Here is a 19,000-nt window from a genome sequence, read left to right on the forward strand (position 1 = left end):
ATTCCACACATTGTGATTGGTCCATTTGTTTCTAAATTTGTCATTCTTTTAACCTACAGTTTCACCATCCATCTCTTTTTTCCCTCTTGCAATTTACATCATACAAGAAACCAGGCTGTTTGTGGGGCTTCCACAGTCTGGGTTTTGCTGATTGCAGCCCCTTGGTGTTATTTAACAGGCTCTTCTGCTGTATTCCCTATAAATTGGTATTTGAATCCAGAAGCTTGATCAGATTCAAGTTGTTATTTATTTATTTTTTGGTCATCACTACTTCATAGGTGGTGTTGTGTTCTTCTACCAGGAGGCATTTAATGTCTGATTCTCTGTCTCTGTCTCTCTGTGATATTAGCAGCTATTGAGTAACAATGCTTAGGCCCATTAGTTTATTAGGGACTACAAAATGTTGACCTTCTAATTTTATCATTGTTCTTTATTTATTAGCTCAGTTACTTCTATAATGAGAAATGCCCCTCTATCAGTTCTTTGCTTCCTCAGTGGCACAGTCCTTTTTGGAAAGATAGGTTAAATGTTTAATTCTTTTGCGTTAATTTTTATCAGTTTTCAAAATAATGAGTGGGTTCTCCAGCATCCACCAGTAGCAACCAGTTAGCTAGCTTTAGGACCATTCATGACTCATGGATTTAAGTATGTTTGGTGGGTTTTGATCCCTGACAGCTATTACCCTTATGGATGCTCAGATTTTCTCAACGTGGGCCAGTGGCCCTTGAGTCTTTTGTAATGACCCTTTGATGGCTTAGTCTCCTATATATCTTGTATATTTCCTGAGCCAGTCCTTAAATCAACCATTTCTCCAAGTAGCCTTGGTTCCTTTCAGTGTGAACTGGTATTTAAAAGCACTATCTGGGTGTGCTGTGCTGTACTTAGTCGCTCAGTCACGTCCGACGCTTTGTGACCCAATGGACTGTAGCCCACCAGCCTCCTCTGTCCATGGGGATTCTCTAGGCAAGAATGTTCAATCTCTGGATTGAACCCAGGTCCCCCGCATTGCAGGTGGATTATTTACCAGATGAGTGACAAGGGAAGTCCAAGAATACTGGAGTGGGTAGCCTATCCCTTCTCCAGCGGATCTTCCCAACCCAGGAATTGAACTGGGGTCTCCTGCTTTGCAGGCGGATTCTTTATCAGCTGAGCTACAGGGAAGCCCATCTGGGTGTGAGGGATGCTTATTTATCTTTGGTTGGTGATTGTTTCAGTAACTAAATCTCAAAACTAGTTCTTTTGTAAAGATAAAAATCATCATGAAACTTTCTGATACTTCCTGTTCAAATTCAACTACAGGATTTTGTTTTAGCAGGTTTCTTTTATCTTACACATGTGTCTGTCTCCTTTCTTCCATGCCAAGGATATAAAAATGATAGAACTAGAAAATCACAAGATCATTTTCTTCATCCCACATACACACAGGGAAGTCACGTGACTTACACAGGTCACATGGGTATTAAGAGGATACTGCAGGACCAGGTGTGGGCTGCTTGGCCTCGGAGCCTGAGTCTAAACAAGAACACACTAAATTCTGTTCTCTGTGAAGTTTTGTTGTGAATCCATGGGGCTGGCTAAGGGACCAACCCATGCAAACAGCAAATCCCACAGGGAAATCAGAGTCTCTCGCCTCTCCAACAAATCTGTTGACTGGGCCAAGAGCTCCCATCTAGGCTCCCTTTCCCATGGGATGGGTTCTCTCGAGACTCAGTTCGACCATGATGCCCATAGAGGTCTTATGGAAGCCAGCATAGGTTTCCCAGACATGCCCATGGGGTCTGTTCTCTCTTGGATCCAAGAGGGACTCCATTTGCTTCTACATGACCCCTTCTCATTTCTTCTCTTTCCTTGTTCAAGGCCAGGGCCATCCACTTCCCCATCCTTAGTGAGTTTTGTTTTTTTTTTCATTTCTTTCTCAACATTTTTTTTAAAAAAGTCCTGAACTTCTTCATATGGTATTTGTTTTCCCAGCCAAAGAGCTTGTGAGTATGTTTACAAATATTTATTTAGCTGCGTCAGGTCTTAGTTGTGGCACATGGGAACCTCATTATATCCTGTGGGATCCTTCATTGCTGCAGGTGAGATCTTAGTTGTGGCCCTCGGGCTCAGCAGTTGTGGTGCTCTGGCTCAGCAGTTGTGGTGCTCAGGCTCAGTAGTTGTGGTGCTCGGGCTCAGTAGTTGTGGTACTCAGACTCAGCAGTTGTGGTACACTGGCTTAGTTGCCCCATGGCATGTGGAATCTTCGTTCCCTGACCAGGAATCAAACCTGAGTCCCCTGCATTGGTGGGCGTATTCTTAACAACTGGACCACCAGGGAAGTCCCCCTCAGTGAGTCCTAACCTGAGAGGTTGCTTGGGTTTGATGTGAGGCCCAAGGCATGGTGTATTTCAGGACCCTGGGGGGTCCTGCTGTGCCATAAGGGAGAGAGCTCAGGACTCAGAGTTAGCTGACTTGACTTCCAGAACTTGCTCTGCCTCGATGACTTCTCTGAACCTCAATTTTCTCCTCTGTAAAATGGTATTATTACACGTACAAGGTGGGCGATGCTAAAGCCTCCTCACAAGGTGATTGTGAGGATTAAAATGGGGTCACCAGGGGAGCCCCTAACTTCCATATGTAGGGATAGGGCTGTGACATGGATCTGTTTACTAACTGTTTTCCTGCAAGGGACCCTGTACCCAGAGGATACAGAAGGGATGGCTGGGGAGGGATTCAGGTCCCAAACATCCTTTGTTGTTGATGGCAAATCAGGACCAGAGCATCCATGTGCCACGCTGAGAGGGAATTTATTTTTGCTCTAACTGCCTGGTTAACCCAGCAGCCTGCATGGTCCCTGTGCACGGTGGGTGTGCTGAGATAATAGCTCAAGTACTTTATTAAAACAGAAAAGCTCTCCACGTTTCCATTAACTCCCCATGTGGGGCAGTCAGCCCACTGCTCCAGGTGCCATTTGCAGTCCAGTTTCTCAGTCATGATGGATAGAAATACCCGACTCGCTTCCGCACCTCTCCACGAACCACACGCATCCACACACAGCAGAGATCCACCAGTCACTCCTCACTGGTCTGTGTTTGTTCATCATCACCGCCTCCTGATCCCTGTCCTCCTCATCCTTTTCAAATGATAGAGCCCTGAATGCATTTCACTTTGAATTTCAAATGTCCCAAGCAGTGCTTTCATCCACAGTGGGGACTGATGAGTTAATTTCTTAGGAAATAAGCTGAGCACCCAGGAGCTGTGATAATTCCCTACCCCCAGTGCCAACATCACAAAGAATAGCACAGTAGCACATAAATCTACAACTTGCATATGTTTACTTAATCACATTGGAATTCTCTTTGAACTTGACCCCAGGGGAGAGAGATCACAGAGCTGGCTGGTAGCTAAAATAATCCACTGAAAAAAAAGTTCTGTGTCACACGAGAACTTCTGGGGCTGTTTGTGAAAAGCACGGAACCAATGTGACTTCTACACTGTTTGATTCTGACTACAGGCTTAACCAGGGTCCGGGAGGCCTTCCCACCTTGGGCTTGTAAATTGTGGGTTGTAAACTGGCTGGGAGGATTTGATTTTGTTTTAAAATTCAGGGTAAGTTGCCCCACCTTGAATTTCCAAATGGTAGGCAATTAATGTGTCTGATCTCTGGAAAGCAGTGAAGCCCTGGGCTAGACTTGTTAAGGCAAGATGGCAAAGTGGTTAGTACTGCCTGTGCTTGGGGGGCCAGGTATTACTGTGTGTGTGCTCAGCTGTGTCCCACTTTTTGCGATCTCATGGACAGTAGCCCACCAGGCTTCTCTGTCCATGGAATTTTCCAGGCAACAGCATTGGAGTGGGTTGCTATTTTCTACTCCAGGGGATCTTCCTGACCCAGGGATCAAACCCACATCTCTTGTGTCTCCTGCAGGTGGATTCTTTACCACTGTGCCACCTAGGAAGCCCAGACTTAAAGACCTAAGAGGTGAGTGTAAATCTGGGAGTCAAAGAGGTCAGGCTGGGCAGATCCAAGGAGAAGCAAAGAGCAGAGCGGGGCAGGGCAGGGGTTGGGGGAGTGAAGTGATGGGTCTGAAACCAAAACTGCCCTCAGGGCCCAGACACCCCAGCTCATTGCCTTGGAGGGCCAGTTGCCTGATATGTGAATGGATTAGTGCAGGGGTTCACAAACCATGGCCACTGCCAAATCTGACCCGATGCCTGTTTTTGTATGGCCTGTGAGCTAAGAATGGTTTTTATATTTTTAGATGGTTGGTATTGATGACAAATAAATCAGTAGTTGATCTAAGAAAGAAATGGAAAATCTTATTTGAGCCAACCTGAGGATTATAACGCAGGAGATGTTCTTTCAGAAAGCCCTGAGGAGTCCCCTGCCCTGCCCTTGAGAGGTCGAAGCACAGTTATATAGTGTTTGAGACAAATGATGTATTGACAGTTGACACAACCCAGATCCACATGTACAAGAAGTAGTGGGTCATCGTGACCCCCTACAAGATTAAGAGGGAAGGTTATCTTCCAAGGAATTATGGATCATTGTGACTCTTTACAAGATTAAGAAGGAGTGTTATCTCCTGAGAGCTCTGGTTAATGCAGGTGCACAACATACACTACAGGGGAGGCTTATTTGTTTGGTTGCTAAGTCATGTCTGACTCAGTGGTGAAGGGGAGGGAGGAGGCCCAAATGGGCAGAGAAAAGTTTTATGTTTATATTTTCCTTGTCTTTCTATAAAATATGAATTCTATTTCATCACTGGAAAAAAAATCAAAAGGCAAAAAATATTTTGTGATATAAAATGTGTGAAATTCAAATTTCAGCGTCGATCAATAAAATTTTATCAGAACACAGTCATGCTTGCTTATTTACATAATGTCTAAGGCTGCCTTTCTTCTGCTGTGGCAGAGTCAAGCTGCTGCAACAGGGGCTGTGTGGACCACAGAGTCGAAGAGAGGCTGTCTAGGAAAAGTTTGCCCACCTGTGGATTAGTTTGAGATGTGCAGGTTTGAAGCACAGGTTTGAGACAATTTGGGCTCTGGTGATGGACAGGGAGGCCTGACGTGCTGTGATTCATGGGGTCGCAAAGAGTCGGACACGACTGAGCGACTGAACTGACTGACTGGGCTCTGGGTGGAATTAGGCCATGTGAAATGAGCCATGAACTAGCTGGTCTCAGTGTGGGCCAGTTTCCTAATCTGTGAAATGGGTGTATTAACATTCCTGGTCTCATATTTGGCTGCCCCCTAAGCACATGCTGATGAGATCCTCAAATATATTTCAAGATATTTGCATAGCTGGGAGGGGTCACAGAAATTGGCTGGAGATTGTTTGCAGACTTGGGTCATCATCTGAGCTGCTTGCTGAGCCCGAGAAACAGGGAGCCCTAGGCCTCCATTCGTTGGAGAGACTGATGCAGTGGGTCTGGGGTGGGACCGAGAGGCTGTGATGTCACCAAGCTGCCAGGGATGGGGAGGCTGTGATCTGGCCATTCACCTCCAGCCACAGGTAAAGAGACAGGGGTTTGATCAATCCTGGGCGCATCTTCAGTGACCCCTCTGCCTGCACTCTTTCTTCCTGAGATCTCACGGCCCTATATTTCTTCTTTTGTCTTCACACTGAGCTCAAGGTGTCCCATGGCATGAGAGTTTGTGGACACCACTCTCTACCCAATAAAATTTATAAAAAACCAAAACCAACTAAACAAAAAAACTTTATAAAAGCGGGTAGATTTGGCCCAGAGGGTATATTTTACTGATTTCTGCCTTAGAGCAATAGCTCAAAGTGTAACCTTTGGACCAAAAGCATTAAACCTGGGAACTTGTAAGTAATGCAAGTTCTTGGGCCCTGCCCTAGACCTACTGAATCAGAACAAATATTTTCTGTTTGCATCCCCATATCTTTCTGAAATTTCGATTACACCTATGTTAGGTTGCTGGAAGTTGTTCCAGAGCTCACTGATGCTCTTTTAATTTTTAAAAAATCTTTTTTCTCCTCTCAATTTCATTTTAGATAATTTCTATCACTGTCTTGAAGTTTACTAATCTTTTCTTTTGTAATGTCTAATCTTCTACTAATTCCATCCAGTATTGCTTTTTATCTGGACATTATAGTATTGAGATGAAATTTGATTTTGGTGTTTGAAAAATAATTCTTCCATGGTTTTATGTAGCTTTTCAACATGGAATACAATTATAATAATTAATGTCTATGTGTGCTAACTCTAACAACTGTGTCAATTCTGGATTGATTTCAATTGATTGCTTTTTAGTTTCCCACTGTAGTCATGTTTTTCTGCTTTAGTAATCTAGTAATCTTTGATTGGATGTCAGATATTGTGATTTTTACCTTGTTAGGTGCTGGATATTTTTAAATTCTTGAAATCTTTTTTTCAGAAAAGTGAAAGTGAAAGTCGCTCAGTTGTGTCCGACTCTTCACAACCCCATGAGCTATACAGTCCATGGAATTCTCCAGGCCAGAATACTGGAGTCAGTAACCTTTCCCTTCTCCAGGGTATCTTCCCAACCAACGGATTGAACCCAGGTCCCCCACATTCCAGACAGATTCTTTACCAGCTGAGCCACAAGGGAAGCCCAAGAATACTGGAGTGGGTAGCCTATCCCTTCTCCAGGGGATCTTCCCAACCCAGGAATTGAACTGGGGTCTCCTGCATCTCGGGTGGATTCTTTACCAACTGAGTTGTGCAGTTTAATTACATTTTGACTCTTTTGAATCTTGCTTCAAGATTTGGTAGGCAGGACCAGAGCAGTGCTGTCTGGTGTTAATTATGCTTCACTAATGGGGTAAGGCTTTTCTAAATACTCAATGTCTGTGAATTTTTCCAGTCTGACTGGTGGGAATAGGCACTGTACCTGGTCCTCCTTTTGGAAGGTTCTTTCCATAACGGTGGGTAGTTTCCTCACATGCATGAACTGATCAGTCTAGGCAAATACTCAAAGCAACCTTCCGCAGGTCTCTGGAGTTCTCTCTGGGCAGCTCTCTTCTCTTCAGGACCCTGTCCTTCCACCTCTAACTGCATTCAGTTCGGTTCAGTTCAGTTGCTCAGTTGTGTCTGACTCTTTGTGACCCCAGGGACTGCAGCATGCCAGCCCTCCCTGTCCATCACCAACTCCCAGAGCCTACTCAAACTCATGTCCATCCCGTGGTGATGCCATCCAACCATCTCATCCTCTGTCATCCCTTTCTCCTCCTGCCTTCAATCTTTCCCAGCATCAGGGCCTTTTCCAGTGAGTCAGTTCTTCACATCAGGTGGCCAAAGTATTAGAGCTTCAGCTTCAACATCAGTCCTTCCAGTGAATATTCAGGACTGATTTCCTTTGGGATGGACTGGTTGGATCTCCTTGCAGTCCAAGGGACTCTCAAGAGTCTTCTCCAACACCTTTCCCCAAACTCTCAGTTTCATCTCCTCAACTCAGAGAGTCCGCTGAGCTCCTCTTGAGTTTCCCATTTCTGCACCACCTCTGGAAACTTTCTAAAGGCAGCAAGCAAAGGCAATCATAGGTCTTATTTTATTTCCCGTGTCTCAGGATCATTGTCCATCATTACTTGATATCCAGTGGTATTGAAAACCCTTATACCATCTCGGTTGAATGCACTTACTTTTAAAAAATAATTTTATTTATTTATTTTTGGCTGCATTGGGTCTTGGTTGCTTTGCTTGGGCTTTCTCTAGTTGTGACAAGTGGGGGCTACTCTTCCTTGCAATGCTCGGGCTCCTCATTGCAGTGGCTTCTCTTGTTGTGGAGCATGGGTTCTAGGGAATGTGGGTTTCAGTAGTTGCAGCTCCCAGGCTCAGTAGTTGAGCATGAGCTTAGTTGTCCCGAGGCATGTGGAATCTTCCCAGACCAGGGATTGAACTCATGTCTCTTGAATTGGCAGGTGAATTCTTATCCACTGCGGTACCAGGAAAGTCCCCGAAGGCACTTCTGTAAGCAGATGTGGTGATCCCTGATATTCTGATTGGTTAAAAAACAGTAATTCACACTTTATGAATGTTAGGACATTTGATTCATCAGAAACTCCAATGAAATTAGTGTTTTCTTTTTACAGTAGAGGAAACTGAGGCTCAGACAGGTGAAGTAACTGTTTGCCTGACCCCCAAGCACTCATATTTTCATTGCTTGATGCTGTTCCCCTTCTGCATCTGCCAGCCCTTGCTGGGATGTGTCCCCTTTGAACCACAGCACACCCTGGGAGATGGGGTTAGAGCCTCTAGACACTCAATGTGCAGGGCGGGAGCCAGCATCAACTGCATCCCCAGGAACTTGTGGGAGAGGCAGAGGCTCAGCACCTCCCAGGCTACTGAATGAGAACCGACATGTTAGCAAGATCTCGGGTGACTTTTTGTGTGTATGACCATAAAGAAGACTGAGGGCCAAAGAACTGATCCTTTCAAACTGTGGCACTGGAGAAGACTCTTGAGAGCCACCAGTCCATCCTAAAGGAAATCAGCCCTGAAAATTCATTGGAAAGACTGCTGCTGAAGCTGAAGCTCTAGTACTTTGGCCACCTGATGTGAAGAACTGAGTCACTGGAAAAGACTCTAATGCTGGAGAAGATTGAGGGCAGGAGGAGAAGAGGATGACAGAGGATGAGCTGGCTAGATGGCATCATCGACTCAATGGACATGAGTCTGAGCAAACTCTGGGAGACAGTGAAGGACAGGAAAGCCTGGCATGTTACAGTCCATGGAGTTGCAAAGAGTCAGATGTGACTTAGCGACTAAACAACACCAGCTTGAGACACATTAAATCAGAAAATAGTTTCTGAGCCTGTCTTCTGAGTTCAGTGTCCTGGCTCCCTGGCAGCACAGAACTGAGCTGAACTGGGCCAGGCACAGCCAGAAACTGGGTCCCACACCCAGGGTGAGCCTGTAGGTCCCCCTTTTCTTCCAATTGCAGTTCGAGTACCTGGAACAGAACAAGCTGGACAAGGCTCCTGGAGAGGCTGGTTGGGCATGGCCTCCGCCCTTTGGGAGTTCATCTAGACCACGGTTTTCTAGGAAGCTGTGACTCACCCTGCCTTCATCCACCTGCCAGGTGCCAGCTTGGCTGGAGGCCAGTGGGCTGAGCTCTGGGAGAAGAAGCCAGGAAGGCCTCAGGGGGAAGAGGAGAGAAGAGGAAGTGGATGGTGGTGGGGAGCAGCTGCTGGCCGTGGTCCCTTCCAGCAGGTGGGGGCCGCTGCGGCACTGCCCCCCGCCACCATCTCCCCCCACCACAGCCAGAGCCAAGTCAGAAAACAGCTGGACAGTCCCTCTGCACCCACCGTCTGACACTTTGTCTCTACATTTTAAGAACCTTTCTGAAAATGCCCCCACCTGCTTAGGACAGGACAGAGCTGATGGTCCTCCTGGACCAAAACCACTGGGGAGGAGAAGGCAGGATTGTTAAAGGGCTGTTTATTTCTTATTTATTTCATCTGAGACCCTTCCTTGCAATTCACATAAATTGTTCCCAGGAGGAGGGTGGTACCCAAAAGTCCAAAAAGCCGGGAGAGGGTTAACACAGTTCTAGACCAGCCTCCTCTTCCCAGGGAAGCATGCTCGTTCTATCAGGAGGGGCTTCAGGGACTGGTAGAATTTGTCTCCTAACCAGAACCTCTCTAGGCGTGGGGTGCGCAGACTCCTCTAGCCAGTATTCACACCTGCACAGTATTTATGAACCATACCACAGCCAGGTGCCAGGGGAAAATGAACCAGCACAGCTGCGAAGTCAGAGAGCCCTGGCTTAGGATCCGGAACACGCTGTGAGTGGCACTGTGACTTTTGGCAAGCTTAGAAGCTTTGAGTCTCAAATTCTTCATCTAGACCATTGGGTGACGATCAGAGCCACCTGAAAGAGTTTCAGTGAAGTGCGTTAATGTATGGACCGGGTGTGATGGTTCATTTTATATGTCGACTTCCCAGGTGGCTCAGTGGTAAAGAATCCACCTGCCAATGCAGGAGATGTGGGTTTGATCCCTGGGTCAGGAAGAGCTACCCTGGAGTAGGAAATGGCAGCCCACTCCAGTATTCTTGCCTGGAAAATTCCATGGACAGAGGACCTGGTGGGCTACTGTCTGTGGGGTCCCAAAGAGTCAGACATGACAGAGTAGCTGAGCACTGAGTACTTGACTGGGTCGTGGGGGGGCCCAGATACATGGCTAAACATTTCTACGTGTTACTATGAGGGTGTTCCCAGATGAGATTAGCATTTAAATTGGTAGACTCAAATAGCTAAATAATCCAGGCTATAATAGCACCTGATTGAACCGTGAATATATGCTTCATTTCTCTGAGGTTTTGATTCAAATCCCTAATTTCGTTCTCCAAATGCATATCACTGTAGAGCCAGCCCTGCGTCTTATGACAGTGACTGAAGCCACTTAGAAATAACTCCACTGTGATATTTAGCAAATTATTTTTATCTGATGGGCAAACTCACATTAGTGCAGCTGCTCATGTCAAAGAGAAGGCAACAGAGTGAAGGCTGTTTAGGGTGCCTGCTGGGCTCGCTTCATAAAAGGTGCCTTGCAATCTTGCGTTCTGTCTCCAGTTGTGCTATTTCTGCTGGGCTAAGCTGCCACTGACATGTCGCTGGTGGCAATCATGAAACCTGAGGAATGGGGGGAGTATCCCAATTCAGTTAGGAGGCCGGGACTGAACAAGTGAGGCAGTTTTCCACAGGAAGGAAGATCCAGGAAGATATCCAGGCCCCAATCTCATCTTTCCAAGCCTCAAGTGAGGCAGGCTTCCTGCCCACCCATTCCTGCATCGTGTTTTCTTTTCCTTCTGAAGAACTCTCCCAAGCAGAGAGTACCAGCTGCCTCCTCCACTGGCCGGCTGGGTTCGCCTGCTGCTGGGACTGAAATCTTCCGGCAGAAGTCCTTCTGGAATCAGAGGCTTCGTAACTGCTATTCCTCCAGGTGGAGACAGGCTTCCAATGAGCATTTGTATGGCTGTCCCCTCACCATTCAGGCCTCAGCAAAAATGTCACCTCCTCAAAAAGCTCTCCGTGACCACCTCTCTAAAGCATCCCCTGCTCCTGTCAGCAGTCTCATCCTCCGTCAGCCCTGTGAGTGAACCATTTTGGACACCTGCTTCAAGTGACCGCAACTCTAGTTGATATCTGACTATAAGAACAAGAGATGCCAAGTGAGAACTGCCCAGCTGAGCCTTGTCAACTCACTGAAGCATGAGAGAGACTGTCCCCTGTTGTAAGCCACTGAGTGTTGGCTAACTTCATCCTCACCACAACCCTGTGAGGAAGGACATTCTATTTTTTAAGCTTTTTGTTTTGTATGGGGTTACAGCTGATTAAACATGTGATGGTTTCAGGTGGATGGTGAAGGGACTCAGCCATATATACACGTGTATCCATTCTCCCCCAGACTCCTCTCCTCACCAGGCTGCCAGATAACGTAGAGCAGAGTTCCCTGTGTTATGCAGCAGGTCTTCGCTGGTTATCCATTTAAATATAGCAGTGTGTACCTGTCCATCCCAAGCTCCCTAACTATCCCTTCCCCGTCCTTCCCTCCAGCAATTGTAAGTTCATTCTCTGTGTATGTCTGTGAGTCTGCTTCTGTTTTGTAAGTTCATTTGTATCATTTCATTTTAGATTTCACGTATGAGGGATGTTATGTGATGTTTCTCCTTCTCTGTCTGACTTACTTCACTCAGGATGGCAATCTCTAGGCCCATCCATGTTGCTGCAAGTGGCATTATTTCATTCTTTTTAACGGCTGAGTAATATTCCATTGTATATGTGTACCACATCTTCTTTACTCATTCCTCTGCCATTGGATATTTAGGTTGCTTCCATGTCTTGGCTGTTGTAAACAGTGCTTCAGTGAACATTGGGGTGCATGTATCCTTTCAGATCATGTTTTTCTCTGGATATACGCCTGGGAGTATGACTACATCATCTGTGACATGCATTTGTTTCTAGTGGCATGGTTTTAGAATATGGCTGAGTTAACACTTTTTGTGAACCACACAGAAGTGGGGTTCAGCCCAAACCTGGGTTTAATTCTCCTCAACCCTTAGTGAACTGGGTCACGTGACTGAAGGTTTAGGAGAGGTGGATTAGAAGGAGCTGGAGGAGCTGGTGCTGGTCTCTCTCAGGCTAAATGCTGAGCATTTTCCTGACCCTCCTGGCCTCAGTTTTCTTCTTGTGTGTGACACGGAGAAGTGAGGTCACCTTCAAGGCCTCTATTGCCCCAAGAGAGGGGGCCTAGGTGCTTCCGCACCTTCCACTATCATGGAGGACGTTGGGCGTTCCTGTCAGCAGCCTTCCTGGTCTGACTCTTGACGAGTCAGGTGGACAGACTTCTGGGACTTGGAAGGAGGCCACCTCACTGGCCAGTGGCTTCAGAGGGAGAGCCGCCAAGAGAACTGCACAAGAGTGAAGCTCAGGAAGTGAGGGCTGTAGCCACCTAACTCCCAGCTAGGCCCCAAGGCCGTGCCCCAAGCCCCATTTACCTGAGCACATACGGACAACTAACTTGAACCTCAGGGGGGAGCTGGAATGTTCTGACCAGTGAGAGGAGGGTGAGCAAAGTCAGTGTGTCTAGAATGTGTTGTGGTGGGGGAGTCACTGTGGCTAGATTTCTGCTCTCCCCTTTCACAGGAGCTTCCCCCTCATAAATAGTTGTTTCTCCTTCCAGCCTGACAAACTTTGAGTAAATCAAACCTTTGGGGCTACCCACTGCCAGTTCTGAGATGGCCATATTCCTCATTGCATGAGTTAGAAATAGCATTTCACTCTGAGAGGAGACAGCCTCACCCAGACCCCAATAAAAACCATAGCTCAAACATCACCTCAGGTGTTTTGTTTCCTTCTCCTATACAAGTTCAAAGGAAGGTGTTTCAGCGCTGAAGTGGGGCTCCCCAGTAAACAGAGACCAGGGCTGCTTCTGTCTTTATTCTCCACCATTGTTAGTGAGTGGTTTTCATTTTCAAGTTTGCCTCTGCCCCAAAATGATTGCTGGAGCACCAATCATCATGTCTATATTCCAGGCAGGGAAAAAAGAATAGGGAAGAGCAAAAATGTGCAGTCAATTTTTCTTCTCCTTCAGTTCAGTTGCTTAGTCATGTCTGACTCTTTGTGACCCCATGAACCGCAGCACACCAGGCCTCCCTGTCCATCACCAACTCCCGGAGTTTACTCAAACTCATGTCCATTCAGTCGGTGATACCATCAAACCATCTCATCCTCTGTCATCCCCTTCTCCTCCCGCCTACAATCTTTCCCAGCATCAGGGTCTTTTCCAATGAGTCAGTTCTTTGCATCAGGTGGCCAAAGTATTGGAGCTTCAGCTTCAGCATCAGTCCTTCCAATGAATAATCAGGACTGATTTCCTTCAGGATGGATTCGTTGGATCTCCTTGCAGTCCAAGGGAGTCTCAAGAGTCTTCTCCAACACCACAGTTCAAAGGCATCAATTCTTCTCCTTAGCTATCATATATAGTAATATCCACTTATATTTCATAGAACAGAATTTAGTCACTCAGGTGCAGGGGAGGCTGGGAAATGTAGTTTTCACATCCTGAAGTCCTAAGTCACTTCAGACACGTCTGACTCTTGAGATACCATGGCCTGCAGCCTGCCAGGCTTCTCTGTCCATGGATTCTCCAGGCAAGAATAGTGAAGTGGGTTGCCATTTCCTTCTCCAGCGGATCTTCCTGACTCCAGGGATCAAACCCGCGTCTCTTATGTCTCCTGCACTGGCAGGTGGGCTCTTTACCACTAGCACCACCTGGGAAGACCAGTTTCCACATGGACACTATAAATGAAACAAGAGTTCTCTTCTAAGGAAGAACAGGAGAATGAATACTGGTAGGCAACTAGCAATTTCTGCCTCACTTAGCGTGCCAGTCCAGGCCTTGGATGAACTTTCAGAACTAGTGAGCTTATTCTGCTGCTTCTGCACTGCAGGCCTGGCTCACGGATGGGAGGACAGGAAAGTCGGTCATTCAGTGATAGGCTTGTCTCCCTGACTTGAATAACCAACACTGGGCCAAGCCCAAGCATTCTGCCTTCCTGCTTAGCTTTTCTGCTGCCGCCAAGGCAGCACCTGGACCCCCACGTGAGGGGCAAAACTGCTAAAGCTCTTATTCTGTACTCTGGAGAGTAGGACGGTGTCCATTCAGCTGCCCTGGACTCGCCCGCTGAGAAGACACTGCTGCAGTTGGGCCATGGACTGGAGCCCACGGTGTGTTTGCTCCTGTGCACACCTGCCCCCCACCTTCCCCAGCTCTCTCTCTTCACAATCACCTACATTTCTCCCACCTTTGTTTCTCTTGCCCCTACATAGTGTTGATATCTAGGGGTTACAGGGCTCTCACCAGGGGGCAGACCTTTGAAAGACTCGAGTACAGAGGAGGTGATGATGACAGCATCTTGTGGTCCAAAGGCCTTCAGATCCTCCACAGGTTGCTGCAGGAGACTTTGTGATTCATCCCTTCAGCCAGGCAACCTCACAAATCAAATATCAGGTCTAATTTTTAAAGCCATTTTCATGACAGTGGTTTTCCATCGAATCCCCGAGAACTAACAATATGTAACCAGTTTTCCTTAGCAAATGACCTCCTTTAACTTCATTAGTTCATACTTAATTTACTAGCATGTAGCAAGATAATTAACACTCCTGATTAGAAATGGGCCAAAGAAGGAACCTCTGTTTGCATGGCCAAGGCCAATATTGATTAAAAGTTGAGCTGTTTTCTAATTTTCCTTACCATTTAATTCACTGAAGGTGGTGGTTGGTGATATGTAGTTTTTGTTTAAAAAACTAAAATGGAGGTGAGACAAATGGGTCTTGCTACAGAGCACTTTATTACCAACTCTACCAACTCATATTTTGGGTACTTTTGCTTTTTTTTTCTCTCAGATGTAAAGACATGAAACCAGAGAATCAAAAGACAATTAAATGTGTTTAATAGAGGCTTTAAATAGCTAGCAAGACTTTCAGCTCATTAGGAGGGGAGCTGAGAGGCAGGCTAGGGTGGGGAGACTGGAGAAAACCTCCCAGAATGTAATACCAACCATCCTGCTTGTAAGCATCGTCTTTTGAGCAGTCTGGTCCACCTGTTACAGTTTACAAAGCCTTTTGAGTCCCTTATCATTTGGTCCCCACACAGCTCTGGGATGGGGATGGTGGAGAGGGACCCACCGTGGGAGCCTCAGCATCTCTGATGAGTAAACAGGCCCAGAGAAGTGAGAAGAGTTGAGCAACTGGAGCCAGCTCAGGAACTGCGCCCTCTGCAGGCTGGACCCTGCATCTTCCTTTGTGCAACCCCATGGACTGTAGCCTTGGACTACATGTAGTAGCCATGACCCCATGGACTGTAGCTAAGATTGCCAGGAGAAATGTCAATAACTTCAGATACACAGATGACACCACCTTTATGGCAGAAAGTGAAGAGGAACTGAAGAGCCTCTTGATGAAAGTGAAAGAGGAGAGTGAAAAAACTGGCTTGAAACTCAACATTCAAGAAACTAAGATTGTGGCATCCCATCCTATCACTTCATGGCAAATAGATGGGGAAACAATGAAAACAGTGACAGACTTTATTTTCTTGGGCTCCAAAAATCACTGCAGATGGTGACTGCAGCCATGAAATTAACAGATGCTTGCTCCTTGGAAGAAAAGTTATGACCACCTAGACAGCATATTAAAAAGCAGAGACACTACTTTGCCAACAAAGGTCCGTCTAGTCAAACCTATGGTTTTTCCAGGAGTCACGTATAGATGTGAGAGTTGGACTATAAAGAAAGCTGAGCACTGAAGAATTGATGCTTTTGAACTGTGGTGTTGGAGAAGACTCTTGAGAGTCCCTTGGACTGCAAGGAGATCCAACCAGTCCATCCTAAAAGAAATCTGTCCTGAATATTCATTGGAAGGACTGATGTTGAAGCTGAATCTCCAATACTTTGGCCACCTGATGCAAAGAACTGACTCATTGGAAAAGACCCTGATTCTGGGAAAGACTGAAGGCAGGAGGAGAAAGGGATGACAGAGGATGAGATGGTTGGATGGCATTACTGACTCGATGGACATGAGTTTGAGCAAGCTCCAGGTGTTGGTGATGGACAAGGAAGCCTGGAGTGCTGCAGTGCATGGGGTCACAAAGAGTCAGACATGATTGAGTGACTGAACTGAACTGATAGACTGTAGCCCGCTAGGCTCCTTTGTCCATCGGGATTCTCCAGGCAAGAATACTAGAGTAGGTTGCCATGCCCTCCTCCAGGGGACCTTCCCAACCCAGCGATCGAACACAGGTCTCCCACCATTGCACGTGGATTCTTTACCGTCTCAGCCACCAGGGGAAGACCATTCTTTGTGAAGACTGATGCAAGTATTGGCTGATTCCGGACTTCTGGGTCTCTCAGCTTCACCTGTGAGGTAAGCCAGGTGTCAGGCCACGAGCTTTAAGGCACCCTCATTCTTAGGCCTCTGCACTCTGTGCCCTCATGGCCTCATTCACTCCACTCCAACCCTGGGCCCTGGATCAGAGCTCAATAATCTCTGTCTCGAGCTTACTTCCTGCCAGGCCCTCTGTTACTCCTGTTTTATGCACTATCTAGTCCTCATGACCTGATAAAACGTGTGTTTTGGGTATCTCCATTTTTAGTGATGAGGATAACGGGGCTTAGAGAGGGAGTAGCTTGCCTGAAGGGCTTCCCTGGTGGCTCAGCGGTAAAGAATCCGCCTGCCAATGCAGGAGATGCAGGTTCAATCCATGGATCAGGAAGATCCCCCTGGAGAAGGTAATGGCAACCTACTCCAGTGTTCTTGCCTGGAGAATCCCATGGACAGAGGAGCCTGGCGGGCTACAGTCCATGGGGTCGCAGAGTCAGAGATGGCTTAGTGACTAAACAACAAAAATAACAACAAACTTGTCCAAAGTCATGTGTCTGGAAGGGTGAAACTTGGTTGGAGTCCTGGCTGGCTGGCTCCAGGGCCTTCGCTCTTGAGGCGGAATCCTAAATTTCCCGGGAGGAGAAATACTTGGCCCTGGACTCTGTCTACCTAGGAGCTGCTGGCTCGGCTTGCCCCGGCTGGGGGTTCCTCGGAGAGGGGCTGGCAAAGGGAGAGAAAGCTGTGTGCTGGCGTGGCTTGGGAACATGGCCTGGAGATGATGGGCAGCCCCAGGAAAGAAGCGAGGACTCTTGCTGGTCCCCTCAGGGGGGCAGACCCTGCTGATGAAAACAGGCCTGCTCTTGCCTCTTGCATTCTCCCAGTCTTCTTTCTTTTTAAAATATTTTTATATATTTATGTATTTGGCTGTGCTGGATCTTAGTTGCAACATGTGGGATCTAGTTCCCTGACCAGGGGTTGAACCCCGCCCCCCTGCATTGGGAGTACGGAATCTTAGTCACTGGGAGGGAAAGCCTAGCTTCCCAGGCTTAAAACACAAAATTCCCTCAGGGCGTTGGGCTTCTCTTCCAGGTCTCCGGAGACAAGCTTTCCCAGGGGTTGGAGGATGGAGTGGGCATGCTCAGAGGGGCTGTGGTTTGGGGTTCAGGCCGTGGCTGTCCAGTGGGCGAGCAGCTTTTGGGGAGTCCTTTCATGGCATCCCCTCACCCCCCAGCCTAAGGAATAGAGCAAGTGCTTGGGGGAAGGAAAGCTTGGGGCAGGAGGTAAGCAGTGCAGGGGAAGCAAGATCCGCCCCTGGGGGCCGTGAACGGCACTCTGAGGGGACTTGCCCAGACCTCTGCCAACAGTGGGGTGAAAACTAGAACAGCACCTGACCTGTAAGACTGTGATCTGTTCATTTATCCCCAGCTCCTTCAAGGAAAGACTGATGGCTGCCTGCCGGGGGTTTGTAACCATGGCTTTCACTTTGATGAAGCTCAAGGGATTTCAGGTGGTTCCCTCGGGTTAAGTGTTACTAAATTGAGATCATCTGTGAAGTGGAGTCCTGTGTGCTGACTTCTCTATACTCAGAGCACTGCTGTGGAGTCAGGATGGTTATGTGACAGATAGGGAAACTGAGGCTCAGAGGGTGAAGTGACTTGTCCAAGGTCCCACCCTGAGGAAGACAGGATTCCAATCCAGGTTTGACTTGGGCAGCAACTGGGACTCTTCCCTGGAAGCAGATGGTGACACCCATTCAAATCTGACTGAAATCTCTTTGGTACCTACAGACATCTGATGCATGACACAGGTCGACACCTTACCCTGATGGTTCCAGCCACCCACTGAACACTGGCCTGCATTTCCCTGGGATCATTTTCACCCAAAACGTGGGTCTTGGCTGGTCCTGAACGGATTGTCTTTTGTTGGGTAGAATGGAGAGGGTGAGCCTTGGCAATCTGTATACTTTGTACCTACAGGCCCAGTCACATGGAGACCCACCACCCACCTCTCCAATCAGAGTCGAGTTGTAGATAGTGAGTTTCTTCTTTTTTTTTTTTTTTTTTAACTTTTTCTACTGGAATAGAGCTGATTAGGGGCTTCCCTGGTGGCTTAGCAGTAAAGAATCTGCCTGCAGTGCAGGAGCTGTAGGAGATGCGGGTTCGACCCCTGGGTCAAGAAGATCCCCTGGGGGAGGACACGGTCACCCACTCCAGTCTTCTTGCCTGGAGAATCCCATGGACAAAGGAGCCTGGCAGACTAGTCCATAGGGTTGCAAAGAGTTGGACATGACTGAAACGACTTAGCACGCCCACTTACACATAGCTGTTAACAATGTTGTGATAGTTTCAGGTGGACAACAAAGGGATTCTGCCATATACGTACATGTATCCACTCTCCCCCCAGCTCCCCTCCCATCCAGTCTGCCTCTTAACACTGAGCACAGTTCTCTGTGCTATTCAGTAGGTCCTTGTTGGTTATCCATTTTAAATATAGCATATGTACACGTCCATCCCAAACTCCCTAACTCTCTCTTCCCCATATTTTCCCTGCTGGCATCCATAAGTTCATTCTCTAAGTCTGTGAGGCCCTTTCTGTTCTATAAATTAGATCATTTGTTAAATAGAGAGGTTCTTGATGTGGCTCTGAAGGCAGACTG

The 19,000-nt window shown here is 47.3% G+C and overlaps 1 long non-coding RNA gene across 1 annotated transcript in view; it reads left to right on the top strand.

Annotated features, from left to right (window-relative positions):
* The first annotated feature begins 3,467 nt into the window (after positions 1-3,467).
* The window catches only part of LOC122446537, a 47,300-nt gene continuing 31,767 nt past the window's right edge, over positions 3,468-19,000 (top strand). The window contains exons 1-2 of the long non-coding RNA XR_006270895.1: positions 3,468-3,588; positions 3,905-3,958. This is a non-coding gene — a long non-coding RNA (uncharacterized LOC122446537). The remainder of the gene's footprint in view (positions 3,589-3,904; positions 3,959-19,000) is intronic.

This window comes from Cervus canadensis, chromosome 8, assembly GCF_019320065.1.
Source record: "Cervus canadensis isolate Bull #8, Minnesota chromosome 8, ASM1932006v1, whole genome shotgun sequence".
Classification (NCBI taxonomy): Eukaryota; Metazoa; Chordata; class Mammalia; order Artiodactyla; family Cervidae; genus Cervus; species Cervus canadensis.